The following is a 27,859-nucleotide window of genomic DNA, read 5'->3' on the forward strand; positions in this document are numbered from 1 at the left end:
CACACGCACCGACCTCCTCTCACACACGCACACACGCACCGACCTCCACTCACACACGCACACACGCCCCGACCTCCTCTCGCACACACGCACCGACCTCCTCTCGCACACACGCACCGACCTCCCCTCACACTCGCACACACGCACCGACCTCCCCTCACACTCGCACACACGCACCGACCTCCACTCACCCACGCACACACGCACCGACCTCCGCTCACACACGCACCGACCTCCACTCACACACGCGCACACGCACCGACCTCCTCTCGCACACAAGCACCGACCTCCTCTCGCACACAAGCACCGACCTCCTCTCTCACACACGCACCGACCTCCTCTCTCACACACGCACCGACCTCTCCCACACACGCACCGACCCCCTCTCCCACACACGCACCGACCTCCTCTCACACACACACACATGCATCGACCTCCTCTCACACACACGCACACGCACCGACCTCCCCTCACGCACACGCACCGACCTCCTCCTCTCACGCACACGCACCGACCTCCTCTCACACGCACACACGCACCGACCTCCTCTCTCACACACACACGCACCGACCTCCTCTCTCACACACACACACCGACCTCCTCTCACACACGCACCGACCTCCTCTCACACACGCACCGACCTCCTCTCACGCACACACGCACCGACCTCCTCTCACGCACACACGCACCGACCTCCTCCCCTCACACACACGCACCGACCTCCCCTCACACACACGCACCGACCTCCCCTCACACACACGCACCGACCCCCTCTCCCACACACGCACCGACCTCCTCTCACACACACACACATGCATCGACCTCCTCTCACACACACGCACACGCACCGACCTCCCCTCACGCACACGCACCGACCTCCTCCTCTCACGCACACGCACCGACCTCCTCTCACACACGCACACACGCACCGACCTCCTCTCTCACACACACACGCACCGACCTCCTCTCTCACACACACACGCACCGACCTCCTCTCACACACGCACCGACCTCCTCTCACACACGCACCGACCTCCTCTCACGCACACACGCACCGACCTCCTCTCACGCACACACCGACCTCCTCTCACGCACGCACCGACCTCCTCTCACGCACACACGCACCGACCTCCTCTCACGCACACACGCACCGACCTCCCCTCACACACACGCACCGACCTCCCCTCACACACACGCACCGACCTCCCCTCACACACACGCACCGACCTCCCCTCACACACACGCACCGACCTCCCCTCACACACACGCACCGACCTCCCCTCACACACACGCACCGACCTCCCCTCACACACACGCACCGACCTCCCCTCACACACACGCACCGACCTCCCCTCACACACACGCACCGACCTCCCCTCACACACACGCACCGACCTCCCCTCACACACACGCACCGACCTCCCCTCACACACACGCACCGACCTCCCCTCACACACACGCACCGACCTCCCCTCACACACACGCACCGACCTCCCCTCACACACACGCACCGACCTCCCCTCACACACACGCACCGACCTCCCCTCACACACACGCACCGACCTCCCCTCACACACACGCACCGACCTCCCCTCACACACACGCACCGACCTCCCCTCACACACACGCACCGACCTCCCCTCACACACACGCACCGACCTCCCCTCACACACACGCACCGACCTCCCCTCACACACACGCACCGACCTCCTCTCTCACACACACACGCACCGACCTCCTCTCACACACGCACCGACCTCCTCTCACACACGCACCGACCTCCTCTCACGCACACACGCACCGACCTCCTCTCACGCACACACCGACCTCCTCTCACACACGCACCGACCTCCTCTCACGCACACACGCACCGACCTCCTCTCACGCACACACGCACCGACCTCCCCTCACGCACACACGCACCGACCTCCCCTCACGCACACACGCACCGACCTCCCCTCACACACACGCACCGACCTCCCCTCACACACACGCACCGACCTCCCCTCACACACACGCACCGACCTCCTCTCTCACACACACACGCACCGACCTCCCCTCACACACACGCACCGACCTCCCCTCACACACACGCACCGACCTCCCCTCACACACACGCACCGACCTCCCCTCACACACACGCACCGACCTCCCCTCACACACACGCACCGACCTCCCCTCACACACACGCACCGACCTCCCCTCACACACACGCACCGACCTCCCCTCACACACACGCACCGACCTCCCCTCACACACACGCACCGACCTCCCCTCACACACACGCACCGACCTCCCCTCACACACACGCACCGACCTCCCCTCACACACACGCACCGACCTCCCCTCACACACACGCACCGACCTCCCCTCACACACACGCACCGACCTCCCCTCACACACACGCACCGACCTCCCCTCACACACACGCACCGACCTCCCCTCACACACACGCACCGACCTCCCCTCACACACACGCACCGACCTCCCCTCACACACACGCACCGACCTCCCCTCACACACACGCACCGACCTCCCCTCACACACACGCACCGACCTCCCCTCACACACACGCACCGACCTCCCCTCACACACACGCACCGACCTCCCCTCACACACACGCACCGACCTCCCCTCACACACACGCACCGACCTCCCCTCACACACACGCACCGACCTCCCCTCACACACACGCACCGACCTCCCCTCACACACACGCACCGACCTCCCCTCACACACACGCACCGACCTCCCCTCACACACACGCACCGACCTCCCCTCACACACACGCACCGACCTCCCTCACACACACGCACCGACCTCCCCTCACACACACGCACCGACCTCCCCTCACACACACGCACCGACCTCCCCTCACACACACGCACGCATCGACCTCCTCTCTCACACACGCACGCACCGACCTCCTCTCTCACACACGCACCGACCTCCTCTCTCACACACGCACCGACCTCCTCTCACACACACGCACCGACCTCCCCTCACACACACGCACCGACCTCCTCTCTCACACACACACGCATCGACCTCCTCTCTCACACACACACGCACCGACCTCCTCTCTCACACACGCACCGACCTCCTCTCTCACACACGCACCGACCTCCTCTCTCACACACGCACCGACCTCCTCTCACACTCGCACCGACCTCCTCTCTCTCACACGCACCGACCTCCTCTCACACACACGCACCGACCTCCTCTCACACACACGCACCGACCTCCTCTCTCACACACGCACCGACCTCCTCTCTCACACACGCACCGACCTCCTCTCACACACGCACCGACCTCCTCTCGCACACACACGCACCGACCTCCTCTCGCACACACACGCACCGACCTCCTCTCTCACACACGCACCGACCTCCTCTCTCACACACGCACCGACCTCCTCTCTCACACACGCACCGACCTCCTCTCACACACGCACCGACCTCCTCTCGCACACACACGCACCGACCTCCTCTCGCACACACACGCACCGACCTCCTCTCTCACACACGCACCGACCTCCTCTCTCACACACGCACCGACCTCCTCTCACACACACGCACACACGCACCGACCTCCTCTCACACTCGCACCGACCTCCTCTCTCTCACACGCACCGACCTCCTCTCACACACAGGCACCGACCTCCTCTCACACACAGGCACCGACCTCCTCTCTCACACACGCACCGACCTCCTCTCACACACGCACCGACCTCCTCTCGCACACACACGCACCGACCTCCTCTCGCACACACACGCACCGACCTCCTCTCTCGCACACACACGCACCGACCTCCTCTCTCACACACACACGCACCGACCTCCTCTCGCACACACACGCACCGACCTCCTCTCGCACACACACGCACCGACCTCCTCTCTCACACACGCACCGACCTCCTCTCTCACACACGCACCGACCTCCTCTCACACACACGCACACACGCACCGACCTCCTCTCACACTCGCACCGACCTCCTCTCTCTCACACGCACCGACCTCCTCTCTCACACACGCACCGACCTCCTCTCACACACAGGCACCGACCTCCCCTCACACACACGCACCGACCTCCCCTCACACACACGCACCGACCTCCCCTCACACACACGCACCGACCTCCCCTCACACACACGCACCGACCTCCCCTCACACACACGCACCGACCTCCCCTCACACACACGCACCGACCTCCCCTCACACACACGCACCGACCTCCCCTCACACACACGCACCGACCTCCCCTCACACACACGCACCGACCTCCCCTCACACACACGCACCGACCTCCCCTCACACACACGCACCGACCTCCTCTCTCACACACACACGCACCGACCTCCTCTCTCACACACACACGCATCGACCTCCTCTCTCACACACACACGCACCGACCTCCTCTCTCACACACGCACCGACCTCCTCTCTCACACACGCACCGACCTCCTCTCTCACACACGCACCGACCTCCTCTCACACTCGCACCGACCTCCTCTCTCTCACACGCACCGACCTCCTCTCACACACACGCACCGACCTCCTCTCACACACACACACCGACCTCCTCTCTCACACACGCACCGACCTCCTCTCTCACACACGCACCGACCTCCTCTCACACACGCACCGACCTCCTCTCGCACACACACGCACCGACCTCCTCTCGCACACACACGCACCGACCTCCTCTCTCACACACGCACCGACCTCCTCTCTCACACACGCACCGACCTCCTCTCTCACACACGCACCGACCTCCTCTCTCACACACGCACCGACCTCCTCTCACACACGCACCGACCTCCTCTCGCACACACACGCACCGACCTCCTCTCGCACACACACGCACCGACCTCCTCTCTCACACACGCACCGACCTCCTCTCTCACACACGCACCGACCTCCTCTCACACACACGCACACACGCACCGACCTCCTCTCACACTCGCACCGACCTCCTCTCTCTCACACGCACCGACCTCCTCTCACACACAGGCACCGACCTCCTCTCACACACAGGCACCGACCTCCTCTCTCACACACGCACCGACCTCCTCTCACACACGCACCGACCTCCTCTCGCACACACACGCACCGACCTCCTCTCGCACACACACGCACCGACCTCCTCTCTCACACACACACGCATCGACCTCCTCTCTCACACACACACGCACCGACCTCCTCTCTCACACACGCACCGACCTCCTCTCTCACACACGCACCGACCTCCTCTCTCACACACGCACCGACCTCCTCTCACACTCGCACCGACCTCCTCTCTCTCACACGCACCGACCTCCTCTCACACACACGCACCGACCTCCTCTCACACACACGCACCGACCTCCTCTCTCACACACGCACCGACCTCCTCTCTCACACACGCACCGACCTCCTCTCTCACACACGCACCGACCTCCTCTCACACACGCACCGACCTCCTCTCGCACACACACGCACCGACCTCCTCTCGCACACACACGCACCGACCTCCTCTCTCACACACGCACCGACCTCCTCTCTCACACACGCACCGACCTCCTCTCACACACACGCACACACGCACCGACCTCCTCTCACACTCGCACCGACCTCCTCTCTCTCACACGCACCGACCTCCTCTCACACACAGGCACCGACCTCCTCTCACACACAGGCACCGACCTCCTCTCTCACACACGCACCGACCTCCTCTCACACACGCACCGACCTCCTCTCGCACACACACGCACCGACCTCCTCTCGCACACACACGCACCGACCTCCTCGCACACACACGCACCGACCTCCTCTCACACACGCACCGACCTCCTCTCACGCACACACGCACCGACCTCCTCTCACGCACACACGCACCGACCTCCTCTCATCCACACGCACCGACCTCCTCTCACACACACGCACACGCACCGACCTCCTCTCACACACGCACCGACCTCCTCTCACACACGCACCGACCTCCTCTCACACACGCACCGACCTCCTCTCACACACGCACCGACCTCCTCTCACACACACGCACCGACCTCCCCTCACACACACGCACCGACCTCCCCTCACACACACGCACCGACCTCCCCTCACACACACGCACCGACCTCCTCTCTCACACACACACGCATCGACCTCCTCTCTCACACACGCACCGACCTCCTCTCTCACACACGCACCGACCTCCTCTCACACACACGCACACACGCACCGACCTCCTCTCACACTCGCACCGACCTCCTCTCTCTCACACGCACCGACCTCCTCTCACACACACGCACCGACCTCCTCTCACACACACGCACCGACCTCCTCTCTCACACATGCACCGACCTCCTCTCACACACGCACCGACCTCCTCTCGCACACACACGCACCGACCTCCTCTCTCACACACGCACCGACCTCCTCTCACACACGCACCGACCTCCTCTCGCACACACACGCACCGACCTCCTCTCGCACACACACGCACCGACCTCCTCGCACACACACGCACCGACCTCCTCTCACACACGCACCGACCTCCTCTCACGCACACACGCACCGACCTCCTCTCACGCACACACGCACCGACCTCCTCTCATCCACACGCACCGACCTCCTCTCACACACACGCACACGCACCGACCTCCTCTCACACACGCACCGACCTCCTCTCACACACGCACCGACCTCCTCTCACACACGCACCGACCTCCTCTCACACACACGCACACGCACCGACCTCCTCTCACACACGCACCGACCTCCTCTCACACACACGCACACGCACCGAACTCCTCTCACACACGCACCGACCTCCTCTCTCACACACGCACCGACCTCCTCTCACACACACACACCGACCTCCTCTCACACACACGCACCGACCTCCTCTCTCACACACGCACCGACCTCCTCTCACACACGCACCGACCTCCTCTCGCACACACACGCACCGACCTCCTCTCGCACACACACGCACCGACCTCCTCTCTCACACACGCACCGACCTCCTCTCTCACACACGCACCGACCTCCTCTCACACACACGCACACACGCACCGACCTCCTCTCACACTCGCACCGACCTCCTCTCTCTCACACGCACCGACCTCCTCTCACACACAGGCACCGACCTCCTCTCACACACACGCACCGACCTCCTCTCTCACACACGCACCGACCTCCTCTCACACACGCACCGACCTCCTCTCACACACGCACCGACCTCCTCTCGCACACACACGCACCGACCTCCTCTCGCACACACACGCACCGACCTCCTCGCACACACACGCACCGACCTCCTCTCACACACGCACCGACCTCCTCTCACGCACACACGCACCGACCTCCTCTCACGCACACACGCACCGACCTCCTCTCATCCACACGCACCGACCTCCTCTCACACACACGCACACGCACCGACCTCCTCTCACACACGCACCGACCTCCTCTCACACACGCACCGACCTCCTCTCACACACACGCACCGACCTCCTCTCACACACACGCACCGACCTCCCCTCACACACACGCACCGACCTCCCCTCACACACACGCACCGACCTCCTCTCTCACACACACACGCACCGACCTCCTCTCTCACACACGCACCGACCTCCTCTCTCACACACGCACCGACCTCCTCTCACACACACGCACACACGCACCGACCTCCTCTCACACTCGCACCGACCTCCTCTCTCTCACACGCACCGACCTCCTCTCTCACACACGCACCGACCTCCTCTCACACACACGCACCGACCTCCTCTCTCACACACGCACCGACCTCCTCTCACACACGCACCGACCTCCTCTCGCACACACACGCACCGACCTCCTCTCGCACACACACGCACCGACCTCCTCGCACACACACGCACCGACCTCCTCTCACACACGCACCGACCTCCTCTCACGCACACACGCACCGACCTCCTCTCACGCACACACGCACCGACCTCCTCTCATCCACACGCACCGACCTCCTCTCACACACACGCACACGCACCGACCTCCTCTCACACACGCACCGACCTCCTCTCACACACGCACCGACCTCCTCTCACACACGCACCGACCTCCTCTCACACACACGCACACGCACCGACCTCCTCTCACACACGCACCGACCTCCTCTCACACACACGCACACGCACCGAACTCCTCTCACACACGCACCGACCTCCTCTCTCTCACACGCACCGACCTCCTCTCACACACACGCACCGACCTCCTCTCACACACACGCACCGACCTCCTCTCACACACACGCACCGACCTCCTCTCACACACACGCACCGACCTCCTCTCTCACACACGCACCGACCTCCTCTCACACACGCACCGACCTCCTCTCGCACACACACGCACCGACCTCCTCGCACACACACGCACCGACCTCCTCTCACACACGCACCGACCTCCTCTCACGCACACACGCACCGACCTCCTCTCACGCACACACGCACCGACCTCCTCTCATCCACACGCACCGACCTCCTCTCACACACACGCACACGCACCGACCTCCTCTCACACACGCACCGACCTCCTCTCACACACGCACCGACCTCCTCTCACACACGCACCGACCTCCTCTCACACACACGCACACGCACCGACCTCCTCTCACACACGCACCGACCTCCTCTCACACACACGCACACGCACCGAACTCCTCTCACACACGCACCGACCTCCTCTCTCACACACGCACACGCACCGACCTCCTCTCACGCACACGCACACGCACCGACCTCCTCTCGCGCACACGCACACGCACCGACCTCCTCCCGCGCACACGCACCGACCTCCTCTCACATGCACGCACACGCACCGACCTCCTCGCGCACACGCTCCGACCTCCTCTCTCACACACGCACACGCACCGACCTCCTCTCACACACACGCACCGAACTCCTCTCACACACACGCACACGCACCGACCTCCTCTCACACACGCACCGACCTCCTCTCATCCACACGCACCGACCTCCTCTCACACACACGCACACGCACCGACCTCCTCTCACACACGCACCGACTTCCTCTCACACACACGCACACGCACCGACCTCCTCTCACACACGCACCGAACTCCCCTCACACACGCACCGACCTCCTCTCTCACACACGCACCGACCTCCTCTCTCACACACGCACCGACCTCCTCTCACACACACGCACACGCACCGACCTCCTCTCACACACACGCACACGCACCGACCTCCTCTCACACACGCACCGACCTCCTCTCACGCACACACGCACCGACCTCCTCTCATCCACACGCACCGACCTCCTCTCACACACACGCACACGCACCAACCTCCTCTCACACACGCACCGACTTCCTCTCACACACACGCACACGCACCGACCTCCTCTCACACACACGCACACGCACCGAACTCCTCTCACACACGCACCGACCTCCTCTCACACACACGCACCGACCTCCTCTCACGCGCACACACACAGGCACCGACCTCCTCTCACGCACACACGCACCGACCTCCTCTCACGCACACACGCACCGACCTCCTCTCACGCACACACGCACCGACCTCCTCTCACGCACACACGCACCGACCTCCTCTCACGCACACACGCACCGACCTCCTCTCACGCACACACGCACCGACCTCCTCTCACGCACACACGCACCGACCTCCCCTCACCCACACGCACCGACCTCCCCTCACCCACACGCACCGACCTCCCCTCACACACACGCACCGACCTCCCCTCACACACACGCACCGACCTCCCCTCTCACACACGCACCGACCTCCCCTCTCACACACGCACCGACCTCCCCTCACACACACGCACCGACCTCCCCTCACACACACGCACCGACCTCCCCTCACACACACGCACCGACCTCCCCTCACACACACGCACCGACCTCCCCTCACACACACGCACCGACCTCCTCTCACACACACGCACCGACCTCCTCTCACACACACGCACCGACCTCCTCTCACACACACGCACCGACCTCCTCTCACACACACGCACCGACCTCCTCTCACACACACGCACCGACCTCCTCTCACACACACGCACCGACCTCCTCTCACACACACGCACCGACCTCCTCTCACACACACGCACCGACCTCCTCTCACACACACGCACCGACCTCCTCTCACACACACGCACCGACCTCCTCTCACACACACGCACCGACCTCCTCTCACACACACGCACCGACCTCCTCTCACACACACGCACCGACCTCCTCTCACACACACGCACCGACCTCCTCTCACACACACGCACCGACCTCCTCTCACACACACTCACCGACCTCCTCTCACACACACGCACCGACCTCCTCTCACACACACGCACCGACCTCCTCTCACACACACGCACCGACCTCCTCTCACACACACGCACCGACCTCCTCTCACACACACGCACCGACCTCCTCTCACACACACGCACCGACCTCCTCTCACACACACGCACCGACCTCCTCTCACACACACGCACCGACCTCCTCTCACACACACGCACCGACCTCCTCTCACACACACGCACCGACCTCCTCTCACACACACGCACCGACCTCCTCTCACACACACGCACCGACCTCCTCTCACACACACGCACCGACCTCCTCTCACACACACGCACCGACCTCCTCTCACACACACGCACCGACCTCCTCTCACACACACGCACCGACCTCCTCTCACACACACGCACCGACCTCCTCTCACACACACGCACCGACCTCCTCTCACACACACGCACCGACCTCCTCTCACACACACGCACCGACCTCCTCTCACACACACGCACCGACCTCCTCTCACACACACGCACCGACCTCCTCTCACACACACGCACCGACCTCCTCTCACACACACGCACCGACCTCCTCTCACACACACGCACCGACCTCCTCTCACACACACGCACCGACCTCCTCTCACACACACGCACCGACCTCCTCTCACACACACGCACCGACCTCCTCTCACACACACGCACCGACCTCCTCTCACACACACGCACCGACCTCCTCTCACACACACGCACCGACCTCCTCTCACACACACGCACCGACCTCCTCTCACACACACGCACCGACCTCCTCTCACACACACGCACCGACCTCCTCTCACACACACGCACCGACCTCCTCTCATCCACACGCACCGACCTCCTCTCTCACACACACGCACCGACCTCCTCTCACACACGCACCGACCTCCTCTCACACACACGCACCGACCTCCTCTCACACACACGCACCGACCTCCTCTCACACACGCACCGACCTCCTCTCACACACGCACACGCACCGACCTCCTCTCACACACACGCACCGACCTCCTCTCACACACACGCACCGACCTCCTCTCACACACACGCACCGACCTCCTCTCACACACACGCACCGACCTCCTCTCACACACGCACCGACCTCCTCTCATCCACACGCACCGACCTCCTCTCTCACACACACGCACCGACCTCCTCTCACACACACACGCACCGACCTCCTCTCACACACGCACCGACCTCCTCTCACACACGCACCGACCTCCTCTCACACACACGCACCGACCTCCTCTCACACACGCACCGACCTCCTCTCACACACACGCACACGCACCGACCTCCTCTCACACACACGCACCGACCTCCTCTCACACACGCACCGACCTCCTCTCATCCACACGCACCGACCTCCTCTCACACACACGCACACGCACCGACCTCCTCTCACACACACGCACCGACCTCCTCTCACGCACACACGCACCGACCTCCTCTCATCCACACGCACCGACCTCCTCTCACACACACGCACACGCACCGACCTCCTCTCACACACGCACCGACTTCCTCTCACACACGCACCGACCTCCTCTCACACACACGCACACGCACCGAACTCCTCTCACGCACGCACCGACCTCCTCTCACACACACGCACACGCACCGACCTCCTCTCACGCACGCACCGACCTCCTCTCACACACACGCACACGCACCGACCTCCTCTCACACACACGCACCGACCTCCTCTCACGCACACACGCACCGACCTCCTCTCATCCACACGCACCGACCTCCTCTCACACACACGCACACGCACCGACCTCCTCTCACACACGCACCGACTTCCTCTCACACACACGCACATGCACCGACCTCCTCTCACACACGCACCGACCTCCTCTCACACACACGCACACGCACCGAACTCCTCTCACGCACGCACCGACCTCCTCTCACACACACGCACACGCACCGACCTCCTCTCACGCACGCACCGACCTCCTCTCACACACACGCACACGCACCGACCTCCTCTCACGCACGCACCGACCTCCTCTCACGCACACACGCACCGACCTCCTCTCATCCACACGCACCGACCTCCTCTCACGCACACACGCACCGACCTCCTCTCATCCACACGCACCGACCTCCTCTCATCCACACGCACCGACCTCCTCTCACACACGCACCGACCTCTCACGCACACGCACACGCACCGACCTCCTCTCACACACACGCACACGCACCAACCTCCTCTCACACACGCACCGACCTCCTCTCACACACACGCACCGACCTCCTCTCACACACACGCACACGCACCGACCTCCTCTCACACACGCACCGACTTCCTCTCACACACACGCACACGCTCCGACCTCCTCTCGCACACACGCACACGCACCGACCTCCTCTCTCACACACGCACCGACCTCCTCTCTCACACACGCACCGACCTCCTCTCGCACACACACGCACCGACCTCCTCTCGCACACACACGCACCGACCTCCTCTCGCACACACACGCACCGACCTCCTCTCGCACACACACGCACCGACCTCCTCTCGCACACACACGCACCGACCTCCTCTCACACACGCACCGACCTCCTCTCACACACGCACCGACCTCCTCTCACACACGCACCGACCTCCTCTCACGCACACACGCACCGACCTCCTCTCATCCACACGCACCGCCCTCCTCTCACACACACGCACACGCACCGACCTCCTCTCACACACGCACCGACCTCCTCTCACGCACACACGCACCGACCTCCTCTCATCCACACGCACCGACCTCCTCTCACACACACGCACACGCACCGACCTCCTCTCACACACGCACCGACCTCCTCTCACACACGCACCGACCTCCTCTCACACACGCACCGACCTCCTCTCACACACACGCACCGACCTCCCCTCACACACACGCACACGCACCGACCTCCTCTCTCACACGCACCGACCTCCTCTCTCTCACACGCACCGACCTCCTCTCTCACACACGCACACGCACCGACCTCCTCGCACACACACACACCGACCTCCTCTCACACACGCACCGACCTCCTCTCATCCACACGCACCGACCTCCTCTCACACACACGCACACGCACCGACCTCCTCTCACACACGCACCGACCTCCTCTCACGCACACACGCACCGACCTCCTCTCATCCACACGCACCGACCTCCTCTCACACACACGCACCGACCTCCTCTCACACACGCACCGACCTCCTCTCACACACACGCACCGACCTCCTCTCACACACACGCACACGCACCGACCTCCTCTCACACACGCACCGACCTCCCCTCATCCACACGCACCGACCTCCTCTCACACACACGCACACGCACCGACCTCCTCTCACACACGCACCGACCTCCTCTCACACACGCACCGACCTCCTCTCACACACACGCACACGCACTGACCTCCTCTCACACACGCACCGACCTCCTCTCTCTCACACGCACACGCACCGAACTCCTCTCACACACGCACCGACCTCCTCTCTCACACACGCACACGCACCGACCTCCTCGCACACACACACCGACCTCCTCTCTCACACACGCACACGCACCGACCTCCTCGCACACACACACACCGACCTCCTCTCACACACGCACCGACCTCCTCTCTCACACACGCACACGCACCGACCTCCTCTCACACACACGCACCGACCTCCTCTCACACTCGCACACACGCACCGACGTCCTCTCACACACACGCACCGACCTCCTCTCACACACACACACGCACCGACCTCCTCTCACACACACACACACGCACCGACCTCCTCTCTCACGCACGCATCGACCTCCTCTCTCACACACGCACACACGCACCGACCTCCTCTCACGCACACACGCACCGGCCTCCTCACGCACACACGCACCGGCCTCCTCACGCACACACGCACCGGCCTCCTCTCACACACACGCACCGACCTCCTCTCACACACACGCACCGACCGCCTCTCACGCACACACGCACCGACCTCCTCTCACACACGCACCGACCTCCTCTCACGCACACACCAACCTCCTCTCACACACACGCACACGCACCGACCTCCTCTCACACACATGCACCGACCTCCCCTCACACACACGCACACGCACCGACCTCCTCTCGCACACGCACCGACCTCCTCTCACACACGCACCGACCTCCTCTCACGCACGCACCGACCTCCCCTCATCCACACGCACCGACCTCCTCTCACACACACGCACACGCACCGACCTCCTCTCACACACGCACCGACCTCCTCTCACACACACGCACACGCACTGACCTCCTCTCGCACACGCACCGACCTCCTCTCACACACACGCACACGCACCGAACTCCCCTCACACACGCACCGACCTCCTCTCTCACACACGCACACGCACCGACCTCCTCTCACACACGCACCGACCTCCTCTCTCACACACGCACACGCACCGACCTCCTCTCACACTCGCACACACGCACCGACGTCCTCTCACACACACACACGCACCGACCTCCTCTCACACACACGCATCGACCTCCTCTCACACACACGCACGCACGCACCGACCTCCTCTCACGCACACACGCACCGACCACCTCTCACGCACACACGCACCGACCTCCTCTCACACACACGCACCGACCTCCTCTCACACACACGCACCGACCTCCTCTCACGCACACACGCACCGACCTCCTCACTCACACACACACACACACACACACACACACACACACACACACACACACACACACACACACGTACCGACCTCCTCTCACACACACACGCACCGACCTCCTCACACACACACGCACCGACCTCCTCTCACACACATGCACCGACCTCCTCTCACACACATGCACCGACCTCCTCTCACACACACGCACCGACCTCCTCTCACACACGCACCGACCTCCTCACACACACACACACGCACCGACCTCCTCTCACACACACACGCACCGACCTCCTCTCACACACGCACCGACCTCCTCTCACACACACACACGCACCGACCTCCTCTCTCACACACGCACCGACCTCCTCTCTCACACACGCACCGACCTCCTCTCACACACACGCACCGACCTCCTCTCTCACACACTCACACTCATGCACCGACCTCCTCTCACACACACACGCACCGACCTCCTCTCACACACACACGCACCGACCTCCTCTCACACACACACGCACCGACCTCCTCTCTCACACTCGCACCGACCTCCTCTCTCACACACTCACACTCACGCACCGACCTCCTCTCACACTCACGCACCGACCTCCTCTCACACTCACGCACCGACCTCCTCTCACACTCACGCACCGACCTCCTCTCACACACACGCACCGACCTCCTCTCACACTCACGCACCGACCTCCTCTCACACACACACACTCACGCACCGACCTCCTCTCACACACACACACTCACGCACCGACCTCCTCTCACACTCACGCACCGACCTCCTCTCACACACACGCACCGACCTCCTCTCACACACACGCACCGACCTCCTCTCTCACACTCGCACCGACCTCCTCTCGCACACACGCACCGACCTCCTCTCGCACACACGCACCGACCTCCTCTCGCACACACGCACCGACCTCCTCTCGCACACACGCACCGACCTCCTCTCGCTCACACGCACACGCACCGACCTCCTCTCACGCACACGCACCGACCTCCTCTCACACACACGCACCGACCTCCTCTCACACTCACGCACCGACCTCCTCTCACACACACGCACACGCACCGACCTCCTCTCGCACACACGCACCGACCTCCTCTCGCACACACGCACCGACCTCCTCTCACACTCACGCACACACGCACCGACCTCCTCTCACACACACGCACCGACCTCCTCTCTCACACACGCACCGACCTCCACTCGCACACACGCACCGACCTCCTCTCTCACACACGCACCGACCTCCTCTCTCACACGCACCGACCTCCTCTCTCACACGCACCGACCTCCTCTCGCACACGCACCGATCTCCTCTCGCACACGCACCGACCTCCTCTCACACTCGCACACACGCACCGACGTCCTCTCACACACACGCACCGACCTCCTCTCACACACACACACGCACCGACCTCCTCTCTCACGCATGCACCGACCTCCTCTCTCACACATGCACACACGCACCGACCTCCTCTCACGCACACACGCACCGACCTCCTCTCGCACACACGCACACGCACCGACCTCCTCTCACGCACACGCACCGACCTCCTCTCACGCACACGCACCGACCTCCTCACACACATGCACCGACCTCCTCTCACACACACGCACACGCACCGACCTCCTCTCACACACGCACCGACCTCCTCTCACGCACACGCACCGACCTCCTCTCACGCACACGCACCGACCTCCTCTCACGCACACGCACCGACCTCCTCTCACGCACACACGCACCGACCTCCTCTCGCACACACGCACCGACCTCCTCTCGCACACACGCACCGACCTCCTCTCACGCACACACGCACCGACCTCCTCTCACACACACGCACCGACCTCCTCTCTCACACACGCACCGACCTCCTCTCACACACACGCACCGACCTCCTCTCACACACACGCACCGACCTCCTCTCACACACACGCACCGACCTCCTCTCACACACACGCACACGCACCGACCTCCTCTCACACACGCACCGACCTCCTCTCACGCACACGCACCGACCTCCTCTCACGCACACGCACCGACCTCCTCTCACTCACACGCACCGACCTCCCCTCGCACACACGCACCGACCTCCTCTCGCACACACACACACGCACCGACCTCCTCTCGCACACACACGCACCGACCTCCTCTCACACACACGCACCGACCTCCTCTCACACTCGCCCACACGCACCGACCTCCTCTCACACTCGCCCACACGCACCGACCTCCTCTCGCACACACGCACCGACCTCCTCTCGCACACACGCACCGACCTCCTCTCGCACACACGCACCGACCTCCTCTCACACTCGCACACACGCACCGACCTCCTCTCGCACACACGCACCGACCTCCTCTCGCACACACGCACCGACCTCCTCTCGCGCACACACACACACACTCACCGACCTCCTCTCGCACACACGCACCGACCTCCTCTCACACTCGTACACACGCACCGACCTCCTCTCGCACACACGCACTGACCACCCACTCGCACACACGCACCGACCTCCTCTCGCGCACACGCACCGACCTCCTCTCACACTCGCACACACGCACCGACCTCCTCTCGCACACACGCACCGACCTCCTCTCACACTCACGCACCGACCTCCTCTCGCACACACGCACCGACCTCCTCTCGCGCACACACACACACTCACCGAGCTCCTCTCGCACACACGCACCGACCTCCTCTCACACTCGTACACACGCACCGACCTCCTCTCGCACACACGCACTGACCTCCTCTCGCACACACGCACCGACCACCCACTCGCACACACGCACCGACCTCCTCTCGCGCACACGCACCGACCTCCTCTCGCACACACGCACCGACCTCCTCTCACACTCGCACACACGCACCGACCTCCTCTCACACTCGCACACACGCACCGACCTCCTCTCGCACACACGCACCGACCTCCTCTCGCACACACGCACCGACCTCCTCTCACACTCGCACACACGCACCGACCTCCTCTCGCGCACACGCACCGACCTCCCCTTGCACACACGCACCGACCTCCCCTCGCACACACGCACCGACCTCCCCTCGCACACACGCACCGACCTCCCCTCGCACACACGCACCGACCTCACCTCGCACACACGCACCGACCTCCCCTCGCACACACGCACCGACCTCCTCTCGCACACACACACACGCACCGACCTCCTCTCGCACACACACGCACCGACCTCCCCTCGCACACACGCACCGACCTCCTCTCGCACACACACACACGCACCGACCTCCTCTCGCACACACACGCACCGACCTCCCCTCGCACACACGCACCGACCTCCCCTCGCACACACGCACCGACCTCCCCTCGCACACACGCACCGACCTCCTCTCGCACACACACACACGCACCGACCTCCTCTCGCACACACACGCACCGACCTCCTCTCACACACACGCACCGACCTCCTCTCACACTCGCCCACACGCACCGACCTCCTCTCACACACACGCACCGACCTCCTCTCACGCACACGCACCGACCTCCTCTCACACTCGCCCACACGCACCGACCTCCTCTCACACACACGCACCGACCTCCTCTCACACACACGCACCGACCTCCTCTCACACACACGCACCGACCTCCTCTCACACACACGCACCGACCTCCTCTCACACACACGCACCGACCTCCTCTCACGCACACGCACCGACCTCCTCTCGCGCACACGCACCGACCTCCTCTCGCGCACACGCACCGACCTCCTCTCGCGCACACGCACCGACCTCCTCTCGCGCACACGCACCGACCTCCTCTCGCGCACACGCACCGACCTCCTCTCGCGCACACGCACCGACCTCCTCTCGCGCACACGCACCGACCTCCTCTCGCGCACACGCACCGACCTCCTCTCGCACTCGCACACACGCACCGACCTCCTCTCACACTCGCACACACGCACCGACCTCCTCTCGCACACACGCACCGACCTCCTCTCACACACACACACACACACTCACCGACCTCCTCTCGCACACACGCACCGACCTCCTCTCACACTCGTACACACGCACCGACCTCCTCTCGCACACACGCACTGACCACCCACTCGCACACACGCACCGACCTCCTCTCGCGCACACGCACCGACCTCCTCTCACACTCGCACACACGCACCGACCTCCTCTCGCACACACGCACCGACCTCCTCTCGCACACACGCACCGACCTCCTCTCGCACACACGCACCGACCTCCTCTCGCACACACACACACTCACCGACCTCCTCTCGCACACACGCACCGACCTCCTCTCACACTCGTACACACGCACCGACCTCCTCTCGCACACACGCACTGACCTCCTCTCGCACACACGCACCGACCACCCACTCGCACACACGCACCGACCTCCTCTCGCGCACACGCACCGACCTCCTCTCGCACACACGCACCGACCTCCTCTCACACTCGCACACACGCACCGACCTCCTCTCACACTCGCACACACGCACCGACCTCCTCTCGCACACACGCACCGACCTCCTCTCGCACACACGCACCGACCTCCTCTCGCACACACGCACCGACCTCCTCTCACACTCGCACACACGCACCGACCTCCTCTCGCGCACACGCACCGACCTCCTCTCGCACACACGCACCGACCTCCTCTCGCACACACGCACCGACCTCCTCTCGCACACACGCACCGACCTCCTCTCGCACACACGCACCGACCTCCTCTCGCACACACGCACCGACCTCCCCTTGCACACACGCACCGACCTCCTCTCGCACACACACACACACGCACCGACCTCCTCTCGCACACACACGCACCGACCTCCTCTCGCACACACGCACCGACCTCCTCTCGCACACACGCACCGACCTCCTCTCACACTCGCCCACACGCACCGACCTCCTCTCACACACACGCACCAACCTCCTCTCGCACACAAACGCACCGACCTCCTCTCGCACACACGCACCGACCTCCTCTCGCATACACGCACCGACCTCCTCTCGCGCACACGCACCGACCTCCTCTCGCACACACGCACCGACCTCCTCTCACACTCGCGCACACGCACCGACCTCCTCTCACACTCGCACACACGCACCGACCTCCTCTCGCACACACGCACCGACCTCCTCTCGCACACACGCACACACACTCACCGACCTCCTCTCGCACACACGCACCGACCTCCTCTCACACTCGTACACACGCACCGACCTCCTCTCGCACACACGCACTGACCTCCTCTCGCACACACGCACCGACCACCCACTCGCACACACGCACCGACCTCCTCTCGCGCACACGCACCGACCTCCTCTCGCGCACACGCACCGACCTCCTCTCGCACACACGCACCGACCTCCTCTCGCACACACGCACCGACCTCCTCTCACACTCGCACACACGCACCGACCTCCTCTCACACTCGCACACACGCACCGACCTCCTCTCGCACACACGCACCGACCTCCTCTCGCACACACGCACCGACCTCCTCTCGCACACACGCACCGACCTCCTCTCACACTCGCACACACGCACCGACCTCCTCTCGCACACACGCACACACACTCACCGACCTCCTCTCGCACACACGCACCGACCTCCTCTCACACTCGTACACACGCACCGACCTCCTCTCGCACACACGCACTGACCTCCTCTCGCACACACGCACCGACCACCCACTCGCACACACGCACCGACCTCCTCTCGCGCACACGCACCGACCTCCTCTCGCGCACACGCACCGACCTCCTCTCGCACACACGCACCGACCTCCTCTCGCACACACGCACCGACCTCCTCTCACACTCGCACACACGCACCGACCTCCTCTCACACTCGCACACACGCACCGACCTCCTCTCGCACACACGCACCGACCTCCTCTCGCACACACGCACCGACCTCCTCTCACACTCGCACACACGCACCGACCTCCTCTCGCACACACGCACCGACCTCCTCTCGCACACACGCACCGACCTCCTCTCACACTCGCACACACGCACCGACCTCCTCTCGCACACACGCACACACACGCACCGACCTCCTCTCGCACACACGCACCGACCTCCTCTCGCACACACGCACCGACCTCCTCTCACACTCGCGCACACGCACCGACCTCCTCTCGCACACACGCACCGACCACCCACTCGCACACACGCACCGACCACCCACTCGCACACACGCACCGACCTCCTCTCGCGCACACGCACCGACCTCCTCTCGCGCACACGCACCGACCTCCTCTCGCACACACGCACCGACCTCCTCTCACACTCGCACACACGCACCGACCTCCTCTCACACTCGCACACACGCACCGACCTCCTCTCACACTCGCACACACGCACCGACCTCCTCTCGCACACACGCACCGACCTCCTCTCGCACACACGCACCGACCTCCTCTCACACTCGCACACACGCACCGACCTCCTCTCGCGCACACGCACCGACCTCCCCTTGCACACACGCACCGACCTCCTCTCGCACACACACACACGCACCGACCTCCTCTCGCACACACACGCACCGACCTCCTCTCGCACACACGCACCGACCTCCTCTCACACACACGCACCGACCTCCTCTCACACTCGCCCACACGCACCGACCTCCTCTCACACACACGCACCGACCTCCTCTCGCACACAAACGCACCGACCTCCTCTCGCACACACGCACCGACCTCCTCTCGCATACACGCACCGACCTCCTCTCGCGCACACGCACCGACCTCCTCTCGCACACACGCACCGACCTCCTCTCACACTCGCACACACGCACCGACCTCCTCTCACACTCGCACACACGCACCGACCTCCTCTCGCACACACGCACCGACCTCCTCTCGCACACACGCACCGACCTCCTCTCGCACACACGCACCGACCTCCTCTCACACACACACACACACTCACCGACCTCCTCTCGCACACACGCACCGACCTCCTCTCACACTCGTACACACGCACCGACCTCCTCTCGCACACACGCACTGACCTCCTCTCGCACACACGCACCGACCACCCACTCGCACACACGCACCGACCTCCTCTCGCGCACACGCACCGACCTCCTCTCGCGCACACGCACCGACCTCCTCTCGCACACACGCACCGACCTCCTCTCACACTCGCACACACGCACCGACCTCCTCTCACACTCGCACACACGCACCGACCTCCTCTCGCACACACGCACCGACCTCCTCTCGCACACACGCACCGACCTCCTCTCACACTCGCACACACGCACCGACCTCCTCTCGCGCACACGCACCGACCTCCTCTCACACTCGCACACACGCACCGACCTCCTCTCGCGCACACGCACCGACCTCCTCTCGCACACACGCGCCGACCACCCACTCGCGCACACGCACCGACCTCCTCTCGCGCACACGCACCGACCTCCTCTTGCGCACACGCACCGACCTCCTCTCGCACACACGCACCGACCTCCTCTCGCACACACGCACCGACCTCCTCTCACACTCGCACACACGTACCGACCTCCTCTCACACTCGCACACACGCACCGACCTCCTCTCGCACACACGCACCGACCTCCTCTCGCACACACGCACCGACCTCCTCTCGCACTCGCACACACGCACCGACCTCCTCTCGCACACACGCACCGACCTCCTCTCGCACACACGCACCGACCTCCTCTCGCACACACGCACCGACCTCCTCTCGCACACACGCACCGACCTCCTCTCACACTCGCACACACGCACCGACCTCCTCTCGCACACACGCACCGACCTCCTCTCGCACACACGCACCGACCTCCTCTCACACACACGCACCGACCTCCTCTCGCACACACGCACCGACCTCCTCTCACACACACACACACACTCACCGACCTCCTCTCGCACACACGCACCGACCTCCTCTCACACTCGTACACACGCACCGACCTCCTCTCGCACACACGCACTGACCTCCTCTCGCACACACGCACCGACCACCCACTCGCACACACGCACCGACCTCCTCTCGCGCACACGCACCGACCTCCTCTCGCGCACACGCACCGACCTCCTCTCGCACACACGCACCGACCTCCTCTCACACTCGCACACACGCACCGACCTCCTCTCACACTCGCACACACGCACCGACCTCCTCTCGCACACACGCACCGACCTCCTCTCGCACACACGCACCGACCTCCTCTCACACTCGCACACACGCACCGACCTCCTCTCGCGCACACGCACCGACCTCCTCTCACACTCGCACACACGCACCGACCTCCTCTCGCGCACACGCACCGACCACCCACTCGCGCACACGCACCGACCACCCACTCGCGCACACGCACCGACCTCCTCTCGCGCACACGCACCGACCTCCTCTCGCGCACACGCACCGACCTCCTCTCGCACACACGCACCGACCTCCTCTCGCACACACGCACCGACCTCCTCTCACACTCGCACACACGTACCGACCTCCTCTCACACTCGCACACACGCACCGACCTCCTCTCGCACACACGCACCGACCTCCTCTCGCACACACGCACCGACCTCCTCTCGCACTCGCACACACGCACCGACCTCCTCTCGCGCACACGCACCGACCTCCTCTCGCACACACGCACCGACCTCCTCTCGCACACACGCACCGACCTCCTCTCGCACACACGCACCGACCTCCTCTCGCACACACGCACCGACCTCCTCTCGCACACACGCACCGACCTCCTCTCACACTCGCACACACGCACCGACCTCCTCTCGCACACACGCACCGACCTCCTCTCACACACACGCACACACGCACCGACCTCCTCTCGCACACACGCACCGACCTCCTCTCGCACACACGCACCGACCTCCTCTCGCACACACGCACCGACCTCCTCTCGCACACACGCACCGACCTCCTCTCGCACACACGCACCGACCTCCTCTCGCACACACGCACCGACCTCCTCTCGCACACACGCACCGACCTCCTCTCGCACACACGCACCGACCTCCTCTCGCACACACGCACCGACCTCCTCTCGCACACACGCATCGATCTCCTCTCACACACACGCACACGCACCGACCTCCTCTCACACACGCACCGACCTCCTCTCACACACACGCACACACGCACCGACCTCCTCTCGCACACACGCACCGACCTCCTCTCGCACACACGCACCGACCTCCTCTCGCACACACGCACCGACCTCCTCTCGCACACACGCACCGACCTCCTCTCACACACACGCACACACGCACCGACCTCCTCTCGCACACACGCACCGACCTCCTCTCGCACACACGCACCGACCTCCTCTCGCACACACGCACCGACCTCCTCTCGCACACACGCACCGACCTCCTCTCACACACACACACGCACCGACCTCCTCTCGCACACACGCACCGACCTCCTCTCTCACACGCACACGCACCGACCTCCTCTCTCTCACACACACGCACCGACCTCCCCTCACACACACGCACCGACCTCCTCTCATCCACACGCACCGACCTCCTCTCTCTCACACACACGCACCGACCCCCTCTCACACACACGCACCGACCTCCTCTCTCACACACACACGCACCGACCTCCCCTCACACACACGCACCGACCTCTCGCACACACGCACCGACCTCCTCTCACGCACACGGACCGACCTCCTCTCACGCACACACGCACCGACCTCCTCTCACACACACGCACACGCACCGACCTCCTCTCACGCACACGCACCGACCTCCTCTCACGCACACGCACCGACCTCCTCACACGCACACGCACCGACCTCCTCTCTCACACACACACGCACCGACCTCCTCTCTCTCACACACACGCACCGACCTCCCCTCACACACACGCACCGACCTCCTCTCATCCACACGCACCGACCTCCTCTCTCTCACACACACGCACCGACCCCCTCTCTCACACACGCACCGACCTCCCCTCACACACACGCACCGACCTCCTCTCACGCACACACGCACCGACCTCCTCTCACGCACACACGCACCGACCTCCTCTCACGCACACACGCACCGACCTCCTCTCACACACACACACGCACCGACCTCCTCTCACACACACACACACGCACCGACCTCCTCTCACGCACACGCACCGACCTCCCCTCACGCACACGCACCGACCTCCCCTCACGCACACGCACCGACCTCCCCTCACGCACACGCACCGACCTCCCCTCACGCACACACGCACCGACCTCCTCTCACGCACACACGCACCGACCTCCTCTCACGCACACACGCACCGACCTCCTCTCACACACACACACACGCACCGACCTCCTCTCACGCACACGCACCGACCTCCCCTCACACACACGCACCAACCTCTCGCACACACGGACCGACCTCCTCTCACGCACACGCACCGACCTCCTCTCACGCACACGCACCGACCTCCTCTCACGCACACACGCACCGACCTCCTCTCACGCACACACGCACCGACCTCCTCTCACGCACACACGCACCGACCTCCTCTCACACACACACACACGCACCGACCTCCTCTCACACACACACACACGCACCGACCTCCTCTCACGCACACGCACCGACCTCCCCTCACACACACGCACCAACCTCTCGCACACACGGACCGACCTCCTCTCACGCACACGGACCGACCTCCTCTCACGCACACGCACCGACCTCCTCTCACGCACACACGCACCGACCTCCTCTCACGCACACACGCACCGACCTCCTCTCACACACACACACACGCACCGACCTCCTCTCACACACACACACACGCACCGACCTCCTCTCACGCACACGCACCGACCTCCTCTCACGCACACGCACCGACCTCCTCTCACGCACACGCACCAACCTCTCGCACACACGGACCGACCTCCTCTCACGCACACGCACCGACCTCCTCTCACGCACACGCACCGACCTCCTCTCACGCACACACGCACCGACCTCCTCTCACGCACACACGCACCGACCTCCTCTCACGCACACACGCACCGACCTCCTCTCACACACACACACACGCACCGACCTCCTCTCACACACACACACACGCACCGACCTCCTCTCACGCACACGCACCGACCTCCCCTCACACACACGCACCAACCTCTCGCACACACGGACCGACCTCCTCTCACGCACACGGACCGACCTCCTCTCACGCACACGCACCGACCTCCTCTCACGCACACACGCACCGACCTCCTCTCACGCACACACGCACCGACCTCCTCTCACACACACACACACGCACCGACCTCCTCTCACACACACACACACGCACCGACCTCCTCTCACGCACACGCACCGACCTCCTCTCACGCACACGCACCGACCTCCTCTCACGCACACGCACCGACCTCCTCTCTCACACGCACACGCACCGACCTCCTCTCTCTCACACACACGCACCGACCTCCCCTCACACACACGCACCGACCTCCTCTCACCCACACGCACCGACCTCCTCTCTCTCACACACACGCACCGACCCCCTCTCACACACACGCACCGACCTCCTCTCTCACACACACACGCACCGACCTCCCCTCACACACACGCACCGACCTCTCGCACACACGCACCGACCTCCTCTCACGCACACGGACCGACCTCCTCTCGCGCACACACGCACCGACCTCCTCTCACACACACGCACACGCACCGACCTCCTCTCACGCACACGCACCGACCTCCACACACACACACGCACCGACCTCCTCACACGCACACGCACCGACCTCCTCTCTCACACACACACGCACCGACCTCCTCTCTCTCACACACACGCACCGACCTCCCCTCACACACACGCACCGACCTCCTCTCATCCACACGCACCGACCTCCTCTCTCTCACACACACGCACCGACCCCCTCTCACACACACGCACCGACCTCCCCTCACACACACGCACCGACCTCCTCTCACACACACACACACGCACCGACCTCCTCTCACACACACACACACGCACCGACCTCCTCTCACGCACACGCACCGACCTCCCCTCACACACACGCACCAACCTCTCGCACACACGGACCGACCTCCTCTCACGCACACGGACCGACCTCCTCTCACGCACACGCACCGACCTCCTCTCACGCACACACGCACCGACCTCCTCTCACGCACACACGCACCGACCTCCTCTCACACACACACACACGCACCGACCTCCTCTCACACACACACACACGCACCGACCTCCTCTCACGCACACGCACCGACCTCCTCTCACGCACACGCACCGACCTCCTCTCACGCACACGCACCGACCTCCTCTCTCACACGCACACGCACCGACCTCCTCTCTCTCACACACACGCACCGACCTCCCCTCACACACACGCACCGACCTCCTCTCATCCACACGCACCGACCTCCTCTCTCTCACACACACGCACCGACCCCCTCTCACACACACGCACCGACCTCCTCTCTCACACACACACGCACCGACCTCCCCTCACACACACGCACCGACCTCTCGCACACACGCACCGACCTCCTCTCACGCACACGGACCGACCTCCTCTCACGCACACACGCACCGACCTCCTCTCACACACACGCACACGCACCGACCTCCTCTCACGCACACGCACCGACCTCCTCTCACGCACACGCACCGACCTCCTCACACGCACACGCACCGACCTCCTCTCTCACACACACACGCACCGACCTCCTCTCTCTCACACACACGCACCGACCTCCCCTCACACACACGCACCGACCTCCTCTCATCCACACGCACCGACCTCCTCTCTCTCACACA

General features: G+C 64.4%; 1 protein-coding gene across 5 annotated transcripts in view; it reads left to right on the forward strand.

Annotated features, from left to right (window-relative positions):
- Positions 1–27,859, forward strand: part of LOC132814147 (vacuolar fusion protein MON1 homolog B-like) — a 56,606-nt gene that overhangs the window by 14,975 nt on the left and 13,772 nt on the right. The window lies entirely within an intron of this gene.

Source organism: Hemiscyllium ocellatum, unplaced genomic scaffold, assembly GCF_020745735.1.
Source record: "Hemiscyllium ocellatum isolate sHemOce1 unplaced genomic scaffold, sHemOce1.pat.X.cur. scaffold_696_pat_ctg1, whole genome shotgun sequence".
In the NCBI taxonomy this organism is placed as follows: Eukaryota; Metazoa; Chordata; class Chondrichthyes; order Orectolobiformes; family Hemiscylliidae; genus Hemiscyllium; species Hemiscyllium ocellatum.